The 11,756-nt window shown below is 40.6% G+C and overlaps 1 long non-coding RNA gene across 1 annotated transcript; it reads left to right on the top strand.

Moving 5' to 3' along the window:
- Window positions 1–3,924: 3,924 nt before the first annotated feature.
- On the top strand, window positions 3,925–11,406 carry LOC134215751 (uncharacterized). The gene is made up of 5 exons (XR_009980291.1): window positions 3,925–4,214; window positions 4,273–4,551; window positions 10,588–10,751; window positions 10,813–10,949; window positions 11,011–11,406. It is a non-coding gene; the product is annotated as an uncharacterized LOC134215751 (long non-coding RNA).
- The last annotated feature ends 350 nt before the right edge of the window (window positions 11,407–11,756 follow it).

Genomic DNA, 11,756 nt, shown 5'->3' with positions numbered 1-11,756 from the left:
TTCTATCGCTTTCTGTAATGGCCTCTTGTCATGTAAAATGGTAAGTCTGCTGAGCTATCGACTTCTGCGGATCGGATTGCAGCTGCTGCATCAGCACGGCAAACATACCTATTATGAAATAACGAAAATTACATTAAATAAAATTCAACAGGTTGGTAGATTTTAACTTACGCTTGAAAAACTTATCTTCCAAACAATCGAAAACGGTACAAGAATCAAAAGAGAATCAGTTCAGCCATTTTGCCTTTTCACTATACTTTTTCACACAGGAAAATCACGTACTTTTGACAACTGCTGTGATGCGTGCATGTTCACGTAGTATTAATATGACATTTAATTAGACTACATTAAAATATTACATAGATGGCATATGGTGGGCTACGATTTATATCTGACGCTCATAAACTAGAGGAATACAAAAAAAATTCGAATCTAAGTGCAGATTCACGTACATTTAACGTTGGAATATTTTTGAGTGTAGCTCATAATCTTAATACTAATGACACACTGGTGGTACAAGTACCATGGTACAAGAATCTTGAAATGAATACCATACCAATTATTGTCTTTATTTAAGATAGTCTTGGAATAATTTTCTTGTTCTCTTGTACCATGGTACAAGTACCACAGGTGTGTCCTTAGTATAACGTACACTAATAAAATTGCAAACGTGAAATTTATTACTCTGGAACAAGTAAAATTTATTAGATAAGTCATTCATTAATTTTAAAAGTGCAGTCATGAAAATCATAACAATGCCCTTATACAGTATCCGTTCGATAACTGCAAAATGTTTACTTTTCAGTTAACGAATGTCGTTCGATAACTGCAATGCATTCTAGACGTCAAATAGTTGTCAATCAACGTCAGATGCATTAAAAGTGTATCTAAATGTGCAGCGCAATGCAGCTGTCATTGAGTTTGACATCAGTTTGAAGCTTAGCGGTCCGATAACTGCAAAACTGTTGCAACTATCGAATTGCAGTTAAAAAGCATTGCAGTTAAATGACTCGCAGTTATCGAACGTCTACTGTATATTATGTGGAAGTTCACTATGCGTATTAAAGTGAGCAATCATATTTATAAATGTAGTATCATAAGCAATATAGTTCAATTCAAATAGTTGAGAATTATATTATTTCACAAATAAACCACATGTTTCGGTCTGCAGGTTCGATTTACAATATATCTCGGGTACTTATTCAAAAGGACGTATGTGATTTTGTAAACAAAGATTCAAACGTCGATTTGTCCAATCTGATGACTCTCCCACGCAAACCGACACCACTAACAGGTAGCCGAAGGCTTCCCCTACCTGTCTGTGGTGATGGTTTGCGTGGGAGTGCTATCAGATTGGACAAATTGACGTTTGAATCTTTGTTTACAAAATCACATACGTCCTTTTGAATAAGTACCCGAGATATAAGCAAGAACTATTAAACGTTTGTCTTTATTTTTTCACCGTCCACGTTGACTGCTCCATGATGGCGATTTCCAGGTAGGTATTAATGCGTTTTTTATTGAGCTGCGATGAATTTGGTAGTTTATTGGTTTTAAAATTGAAGTCCAATGGAATTTCAGGGAGGCATCTAGCGAAGGACCCGAGGAAAGACCAGAAGTTTACCTAGCTGGAGGAATTGCCTAATACCGGATAAGCAACAAGATGCGCATGCTCAATAATTGATGGTAAACCGGAAAACCGGTTGTTGCTCCACTAGGAAGAGAACTAAGCTTCTCTGGATGTCGGTTGCGTACACCAAAACACGGGATCAGTGTGCATAGTGGTGAACTGATGACGTCCGATAGCTCAATTCGATTTTTATTTTCCGCCGCCAACTATGGTTTGTCGGATAGCATGAAACACTTCTGAAAACATTTATCATCAGTGAATCCGAATGATATTTCGTGGTGTGCGAAACGGGGCATCAGTCGAATAAATATTTTCGGATCGATGAATAAATTAACCAACAAAAAAACACCAACAGCGTGCTTTTTCATTTTGAATAAACAAATACATATCATTAAAAACTTTTGAATGAATTTTATAATCTTTAAAAATGAATTTCAATAGGACATCCGCAAATAAATTTCATAAACACCACACATAAATTTTAATTGGCAAAGCTAATAAACTTCATGCAATTTTGAACTTAGGGTTTATTTGACCGAGTTCCATTATTGTCCCAAATATTATTTATTTATAAAGGCTAATTGCAAAAATCTATGTGGTTTCACACATAATAGGTAAACGGAAATTTTCCTCGGTGTAGTCTTAGCCAGGTTACCATTTTTGCATTCGTATATCATGAGGCTAGCACGATGATACTTTTATGCCTGATATTCCTACAGAAATAACCCTCCGAATGGTAGTTGCGACTTGCGACCGCAACATTTTTTTGCGTGTACTCATGGCGGTTTTGACGAAAATTAATGGGTTTTAGCAAAAGATATTTTAGTTCCTACACGGTTAGGTCAGACAACCCAAAATGAAGTTCAAACAACTCAAAATTAAGTTCATTTCACTTAATTTGGACCGTTGCAACGCGTTGGTGGGGGGGGCAAATTTTGAGTTAGATGGTCGAACTCGGATTTGAGTAGTTTCCGTTTGATCCCGTGTGAAAAAGTACCTAAATGTGCCTAAATATTAAATTGTTTCCTCCTAATGTTAAGTTCAAATAGGTTTAAACAACCTAAATTTGAGTTTCCTCTTAATGCGTGTCGCCTTGACTCGTTCAAATCGTCTCTGCCGATCACGTTCCGCGTGGCTGTGGGATCGTTGAGGGGTTCGGTCCGTGCTGTTGCCAATCCTTTCTGTCTTCTATCCTATCCGAGCTTCTTTGCTTATGGTGAGGGAATTGTCACCGCTTGCCTCGAAATGTGTTGCCGCCTTCCCTTGGCGTGTTCCGCCAACAACCGTTTGAGTCTTTGACGAATTACTGCCCACGGTGGTATCGATGTCGGCGATTTATCTGTTGTGGAGCGCCTCGCTCTGTGGTTCCGGTTACGTTTGTTCCTTCCTAAGACCGGAACGTCTACACTAGCCGTTCTTTTTCCTTCCTTGTGTCACGAACAGCACTCCCCAGATGCCGCGGACATGGCAGACACCACAACCACAGACAAACAGACGTAACACAAGAGAAAATATCATCGACCATGACTTTAACGACCAATTTGAATTTGATTTATTGCGCGTTTCACAACTAGAGGGCTAGCGTCGTAATCCTTCGAGTTTGACATTTCACTCTAGCGCCTTCTGGTGACAATGTCATACGAAGCATTGTTTCGTGTAACATGCTCGCAAGATGGTGTAGACAGGGGGGTAATATGCGGTGCATCGCGCCTCCTCTGCATGTAGTATGAAGCAAATGTAAATAAACAATCCCCCAATTTTTTCGTTAGTCAGCAGTAGTGTAGGTTAACCAATATCCTACAAGATTCCAGTTCGAAAAATGTTACACTTGCCAAGCGGGGTGGCCCAGGGTGGCTCGCCTTTCCCAAGCGGCGAGGCCCGGATAATACATCTTAGGTAGGCGTGATTTGTTCGTGGATGACAGGCTTACTCCCCCCCTGGGTGTAGAGGAGTTGAGCGATCGATTTTTTAAGAAAATGTTCAAGCTGTTACGTCTGTTTGTCTGTGCCACAACTCTGTCTCCTCTACTTCGTTTGTGACAGCCAGCGGCTCTCAGTGTGTCGCGAACGGAAGCGACGAATTATTGTTGTGTTGGTTGCGAGTGACAAGATAATTTCCTATTCCCCTCTTGTTTGCAAGACAGACTTCCCTTGCAGCACGATGTTTTAATCGCAAAGTGTTCACTTACGCTCCAGGGTTTGTTTATTTTTATTTTTTTGAGTTTGCACACAACAAAATACAATTAAAAAAGCTTCAAAATACGAACGTAATACCAGGAACTAATAACCGGGACATCGGAGTCCCGAAGAACCGATTTAAAATTCATGCAACCCAGATGAGCTGACGAGACCAGCACCGCCAGAGGCGCTAGTGTATTTTACTCATATTATGGTAAATTTATTTGAAAGTGTTTGCTGTGAGTTTTGACAGTTTTGGCTGATTGACGTCTTTGACAAAATCGAATGTACGCGCGCCAAAAAAGTGTTTTTGGTTTTTTCGCTTCTACAGTTTCCTTTTCGTTTTCGGGATTATTGAAATTAAAACTGTTATCTGGTTCTACAATTAATTTATATCCCGTCTAAAGGTAAGTTTAATATTATAATATCTGAATTACAACTATATTTTTTTGTTTCTATTTGCAGCATCCGTAAATTCCTCACCATGTTGATTTGATTGAATCACAAGTTATTGACACCGATAGAGAACTATTTATATACCGTCAAGGGGCGGAAAGGGAAATTGGAGCAGCACAGGATCGGCAGCCGAGGAAAAACGGTGACCGCGAAATAGCCTATCACAAAATGTTGAGAATGAACCTTGTGCCCCCTAGTTGGCAAAAACCTAAGGAACCGGAGCGGGAGCGAAACAAGGCACTTTCCGCTGAAAACTTCTACGTGACCTTCCTGGAACGATCGGCTAATGTAAGCATCGTCACTGTTTGATATGTTTATTTAATAGCCGAAACAAGCACCAATTACGTCTCAGAAAAATAGCCCGCTTATACTGAACCCCAGGCTGAACTTTTCCATAGCCTGCCGGAAATTATTCACTTGCACACCATCCATGAGTATTCGGAGGAATTTGTTACTGGAACGTTACGCTCATATGTAATTCTCCATGCTGGCCACAAAAGAACTGCCGGAGCAGAAAAACATGCGACAGCTAGACCGGGCAAGTTAATTTTTGATTCATTATAATTTTCAGTTTATTTTTCTAATACTTATTTTAGTTAAACTTTCATTCAATTTCAATTTAGTTAATGTAACTTAATAGATCTGATTGACCCTAATTTACTTAATTCAAAAAGTGTTTGATAAAAATGACTTATTCGACTAAATACAACCAATAGGTAACAGTAGTCGAATAGGTAGGTATTAGGGTGGTTCAAACAATCGATTTTGCTCCACAGTGCTCATCCAATTCTTTGCCATGTTCTGAGTGTCCTCTGAAAATTTGAGCTCATTTGGATTAAAACTGATTTAGCACAAGCCGTTTCAAGTTTGCATGCAAATTAGTATGGGGAAATTAATTTTTTCATTATACTGTTAATGACGTTCCCCCATTAAACGCAGGTTAAAAGAAAACCTACATAGCAAAAGGGAATACTCAACAGCTTCCACCTAACGAAAATCGCATGTTGATTAATCACCCCAATAATTAGTAATCGATTTTAAGCCAGGTTGCGAATCTTTAGTCATGATCGTTAAACTTCTTTGAGGGCATCACTGAAATGTGCAGTGCAACATAGTAGCCTGAATTTGTATGTGCTATCTTTCGCGCCACGAGCAGCAATGTTGCCTGTTGATGGGTTATGCAATTAGCTCCAGAAAACTACGGTATAGATTATATTCGATTACTAATTATTGGGGCGATTAATCAACTTGCGATTTTCGTTGGGTTAAAGGTGTTAAGTATTCCTTTAAGGTGTGTAGGTTTTCTTTTAACCTGCGCTTAATGGGGGAACGTCATTAACAGTATAATGAAAAAATAAATTTCTCCATACTAATTTGCATGCAAACTTGAAACGGTTTGTGCTAAATCAGTTTTTATCCAAATGAGCTCAAATTTTCAGAGGACCCTCAGAACATGGCAAAGAATCAGATGAGCACTGTGGAGCAAAATCGATTTTTTGAACCACCCTAGTAGGTATACACTTTTCTAATTTTATCGAGAAATTTGTACATTTTTTTTTCAAATTTCTACAAGATTCCTTAAAAAATTCCTCGCGAACTTCTTGAAGCTGTTCTCTAGAATTAAGAAGAGAGTTTCTTTGGGATTTCCTCCGAGTATTCATAGGAATTTCATCAGTAATTCATCCAAAGATTATTTGAATATTTGATTTATATTCAGCACAATTTTAATTTACATAGATGTAATAGACTTGAATAATTTACTGAATAAATTGTTGACCAAACTGACTCTTTTGACTAATTCCAGCCAATACCATCAAAGCAGTTTTCCACGAATTCCTCCGGATATACTTTCTAAATCATTTCATGAGATTTCTGCAGAAATATTTTTAAGGGCTCCTTTAGAAATACATTTTAAATTTTTGTGAATTCCTCCGGAATCTCTTCAAGAAAACATCGCGTGATTCCTATGGCAGTTTCTTTTGGTATTCGAGTATTCTTTCAGAATTTATTCCGGAAGTCCTCCGGCAATTCAAGAATCCCTCCAGCAATTCCTTCGAGAATTCCTCCGGCAAGTTCTTTTGGAGTTCCTCCCGCAATTCCTTTGGAAATTCCTTCGTAAATTCCTCTGGCAATTACTTCGTGAATTCCTCAGGCAATTATTGTCGGCGTAGCACCAACTTAGAATTCGGAAGTCGGGACTTCCGAACCGAACTTTCTTCCGAAGTTTTATCTGTCAAAATAATTGATGCGTTGTTTAGCACATCTTTAGGCGAATCCAGCGCACTATTTCCGAAGTTGGGAAAGTTGCCTGTATCTTGAGAATAATCAAACTTCGGTATAAAACGCGTTCTAATATAATTCCGGATAGACAATACTTCAGGAATTCCTCAGGCAATTATTTCAGGTATTCCTCCGGCAATTCCTTCGGGAGATTTCCCACGAATTCCTCTGGGATTTCTTTTGAGCAATCCTCCGGATATTCTTTCGGGAATTCCTCCGGATATTCCTTAGGGAGCTCATCCGGAAATTCCTTTGGGAACTCTTGAAAATTCCTCCGGCAATTCCTTCCGGAATTCCTCAGGTAATTACTTCAGGATTTCCTCTGGCAATTCCTTCGTGAATTGTTCCGAATATTTCTTCGGAAATTACTCTGGCAATTCTTTCGACAGTTCTTTCAGCAATTTCTTTGAGAATTCCATTGTAAATTCCTCCAGCATTTTCTTAGAAAATTCATCTGTCAATTTCTTCGGGAATTCCTCCGGCAATTCCTTCGATCACTCCTACGCCAATTTCTTAGAAAATTCCTCCGGAAATTTCTTCGAAAGTCCTCCGTAAATTCCTCTGGCAATTCCATTGGGAATTCCTCCGAAATTACTTCGGGAAATCGACAGGAAATTATTTCGGGATTTCTTCCGGCAATTCCTTCAGGGGTTTTCACAGGAGTTCTTCTAATGTTTCCTCTGTAAATTCCTCCGGCAATATTTCTGGAAATTTATTCGGCCATTCCATCGGGAATTTCATTGGCTATACCTTCGGGAATTCGTCCGGCAGTTCCTTCGGAAATTCATCCTGAAATTCCTTTGAGAATTCCTCCGGCAATTCTTTCAGGAATTACTTTACTTACAATTACAACCACTTCTGGAGCTTTTACAGGAATTTCTCTGAGATTTCCTCCGATAATTCGTCTGGCAATTCCTTCGAGAATTTCTCCGGCAATTCCTTCGGGAGGTCCTCAGGCAATTACTTCCGGAATTCCTCAGGCAATTTCTTCGGGAGTTTTTTCAGGACGGCAATTCCTTTGAGAATTGTCAGTCAATTAATTCGGGAATTTCTCGATCCGAAAATTGCCTAGACCGGCACCGGGAATCGAACCATTGGGAATCGGGAATGAAATTTCTTCAGGAACTCTAATTTCTGGAGGAACTCCTCGAGGAAATCCCGGAGAAACTCCTAGAAGTGTTCTTAGTTGAAATTCCCGGAGGAATTCCTGTAGAAATTTCCGGAAAACTCCAGCAGGATTTTTGGAGGAATTCCTAGAGGAATCCACAGAGGAATTACCTGGAATCCACAAGAAATACCAAAAGAATTTCAGAATAAATCACGAGGCGGTTTGAGAAGTATCGTTAAAATAAAGCAGAAATAAATAATATATTCCTTCGGGATTTGCTTTGGGAATTTCTCGAGGAATTCTTCTAAAATTCTTCCGAGAATTGCTTCGGGCATGCCTCCAGAAATTGGTTCTGGAATTACTCAAAGAGATTCCTTCGGGAATGCTTAATACACCTAAAATAATCTTCGAGTGCGAATTACTGGAGTGCCCTCATTAAGTCCTCCGGAAATTATTTCGGGGAGCCTTCCAAGAAATACTTTGGGAAGTCCGCCTGGAATTGCTCTTGAAGTTTTTTTTGGGAATTCCTCCGGAATTTTTTTCAGAAACCCTCTGGGAACTTCTCCGAGAAGTCGGGAATTCCTGTGAGAATTATTCTAACATAAATTCGAAAATTCCTCCGGGAATTCTCCTGGAAACTCCTCGAGGAATTCCTCCTGAAATTTCTTCTTCTTCTTCTTGGCATTACATCCCCACATTGGGACAGAGCCGCCTCGCAGCTTAGTGTTCATTAAGCACTTCCGCAGTTATTAAACTACGAGGTTTCTAAGCCAGATTACCATTTTTGCATTCGTATATCATTCGGCTATCACGATGATACTTTTATGCCCAGGGAAGTCGAGATAATTTCCAATCCGAAAATTGCCTAGACCGGCACCGGGAATCGAACCATCGGGAATCGGGAATGAAATTTCTTCAGGAACTTTAATTTCCGGAGGAACTCCTAGACGAATTTCAGAGGAACTCCTCGAGGAAATCCCGAAGAAACTCCTAGAGGTGTTCTTAGTTGGAATTCCCGAAGAAATTCCTGTAGAAATTTCCGGAAAACTCCAGCAGGATTTTTTGGAGGAATTCCTAGAGGAATTCCTGAAGGAATCTCTAGAGGAATTCCTGAAGGAATCCTCAGAGGAATTCCTGAAGAAATCCCCAGAGGAATTCCTGGATGAATTCCCATACAGGAACGCCTGGAGTAATTCCCAGAGGAATTCTTGGAGAAATTCTCGGAATAATTCCTGGAGAAATTCCAGGAGGATTTACCGGAGAAACATCGGAGGTATTCCCGAAGAAATTCAAGGAAGAATCCCCAGAGACATTCCCGGAGAAATGCCAAAAGGAATTACCGAAGAAATTTCTGGAGGAATTACCGGAGGAATTCCTGGAGGAATTACCGAAGGAATGCCTGGAGGAATTACCGAAGGAATGCCTGGAGGAATTACCGAAGGAATTACCGAAGGAATTCCTGGAGGAATTACCGAAGGAGTTCCTGGATGAATTACCGAAGGAATTCCTGGAGGAATTACCGAAGGAATTCCTGGAGGAATTACCGAAGGAATTCCTGAAGGTAATTCTGGAGAAGTTCCTGTAGGAATTTCTGGAGGAGTTCCTGTAGTAGTTCCCGGAGGAATTCCTGGAAGAATTCCCATAGAAATTCCCATAGCATTTCCAGGTGGAATTTTTGAAGGAATTCCTGAAAAAATCCACAGAGGAATTCCTGGAGTAATTCACAGAGTAATTTGTAGTAATTTCTGAAGGTACGCCAGGAGGAAATCGCAGAGGAACTCCTGGAGGAGTTCTTAGTTGGAATTCCCGGAGGGATTGCTTTAGAAATTTCCGAAGGAATTTTTCAGAAATTTACCGAGGAATTCCTGGAGGAATCCCCAGAGGAAATCCTGGAGGGATCCCCAGAGGAATTTCTGGATGAATTCCCAGAGAAATTCCAAAAGAAACGCCTGGAGTAATTCCCAGAGGAATTCCTGGAATATTTCCTAGAGAAATTCTTGGTGGAATTCCCGGAGGAATTTCTTGAGGAATTCCTAGAGGAGTTACCAGAGGAATTACTGGAGGAGTTCCCAGAGGAATTACTGGAGGAATTTCTGAAGGGATTCCTGCTGAAATTACTGGAGAAATCCATGGAGTTCCTGGTGGAATCTCCAGAGGAACTCCTGGAGGAATTTCTGGAGGGATTCCAGGAGGAATTTCAGGAAGAATTACTGGAGAAATTTCTGTAGGAGTTCCTGGAGGAATTTCTGGAGGAGTTCTCATAGGAATTCCTGCAAGAATTCCCACAGGAATTGCTAGAGGAATTCCCAGGGAAATTTCTTAAGGGATTCCTGCTTAAATTACTGGAGAAATCCATGGAATTTCAGGAGGAATTAACAGAGGATTTCCTAGAGACATTTTCAGAGGAATTCCGATTTTTTCCGAATTCCGATCCGAATTTTCCAATGGAATTTTGAGGGAGTTCCCAGAGGAGCTCCTGGCGGAATTCCAGGAGGAATTCCCGGAAGAATTCCTGGAAGAACTCCGGGAGCAATTTCTAAAAGAATTCCCGGGTGAACTCCTGGATGAATTCCAGGATGAATTCCTATACGAGTTTCTGGAGAAATCCCTGGACGAATTCCGCTTGCGATGGGATTTAGAAACGTTTAAAGCTCGTGAAGAAGTACAAAATAGAGGTCATTCCAAAAGAAATGTTACAAACGTTCCTTATAAACAATACTTCCTATGAAATTCAACTGAGAAAAGAAATAATTTAAACTAAATTTTTAAACATTTTTTTAAAAGTGTATTCGAACTTATTGAACACCCTGTATATCCTTAGATTTTCTGAAGGATTCCGCAGATCCACAGCAGGTATAACTAGATTTCCCCATAACAAGTGAAAATCTCCAGAATGCTTAATATTTATATTTCATATCAAATTTTAATTTTCCCAGCAACCGTGGAAAAATAATTCTCTACTGGTCCATGGATGTGCTGCGTCATCTTCTTCTCGTCTCGGTTTCGATCGAAAACCTTGGATTTCCTCCTGAATCAGCAGTAAACCTGCGCCAAACTGCGGAAATTGTTTCCGAGTACATAGCAGCCGACTGCTGAACTGGTTTGTATCATTCATACAAGCTTTGTCCTTTGCAAATTTCAATTTTGTTTTTTTTTTACAGCACCTTCGTCATGGAATGTTTTCGGCACTTTTAAGTTTTCCGTTTGCTGTTCCCCAGGAGATCCATACGTCGAGCACCTGTGCCAATCTTTACTGCGGCAAATGCCTCCGGGTACATAGCAGCCGACTGCTAAGCTAGTTAGTATGCTTTATAACCTTCGTCCTTCGCAATTTTCAATATAGTTTACTCTCTTTACAGTGCCTTCATCGCGGATTCTTGGAAAAAACGTTCTATTCCTGCTATTTTGGGAAGTATCAAGTTTTCCGCTTGCTGTTTCCGGTAGATCCATACAACGTGCACCGACAAGCACTACCACCACTCGGATAACTTCGCCATTATTTATAAAAATCTTTAATTTAAGTATTGAAATGGAATAAAAATAAACATCGATGGAAAAAATAAACTGTAAACAACTCTATGAGGGCTGGCTGGGAACTGCCCAAATGGTTCTCTACCCTACTTTGGACTCCGCAAGACACTCCGATCGAATAGAGTTCGCCGCCGTACCAAACTGACACTCTACAAAACGCTCATTAGACCGGTAGTACTCTACTGACACGAGACCTGGACGATGCTCGTGGAGGACCAATGCGCAGTTGGAGTTTCCGAAAGAAAAGTGCTGCGTACCATCTATGGTGGGGTGCAGAGGGCGGACCGTACGTGGAGGAGGCGAATGAACCACGAGTTGCATCAGCTGCTGGAAGAACCATCCATCGTTCACACCGCGAAAATCGGACGACTGCGGTGGGCCGGACACGTAGCCAGAATGTCGGACAGTAACCCGGTGAAAATGGTTCTCGACAATGATCCGACGGGCACAAGAAGGCGAGGTGCGCAGCGGGCAAGGTGGACCGATCAGGTGGAAGATGACTTGCGGACCCTTCGTAGACTGCGTAGTTTGCGACGTGTAGCCATGGACCGAGCCGAATGGAGAAGACTCTCAT

Source organism: Armigeres subalbatus, chromosome 2 (assembly GCF_024139115.2).
Source record: "Armigeres subalbatus isolate Guangzhou_Male chromosome 2, GZ_Asu_2, whole genome shotgun sequence".
NCBI lineage: Eukaryota > Metazoa > Arthropoda > Insecta > Diptera > Culicidae > Armigeres > Armigeres subalbatus.
The sequence above is the reverse complement of the archived record's forward strand: the minus strand, read 5'-3'. Positions and strand labels throughout refer to the sequence as shown.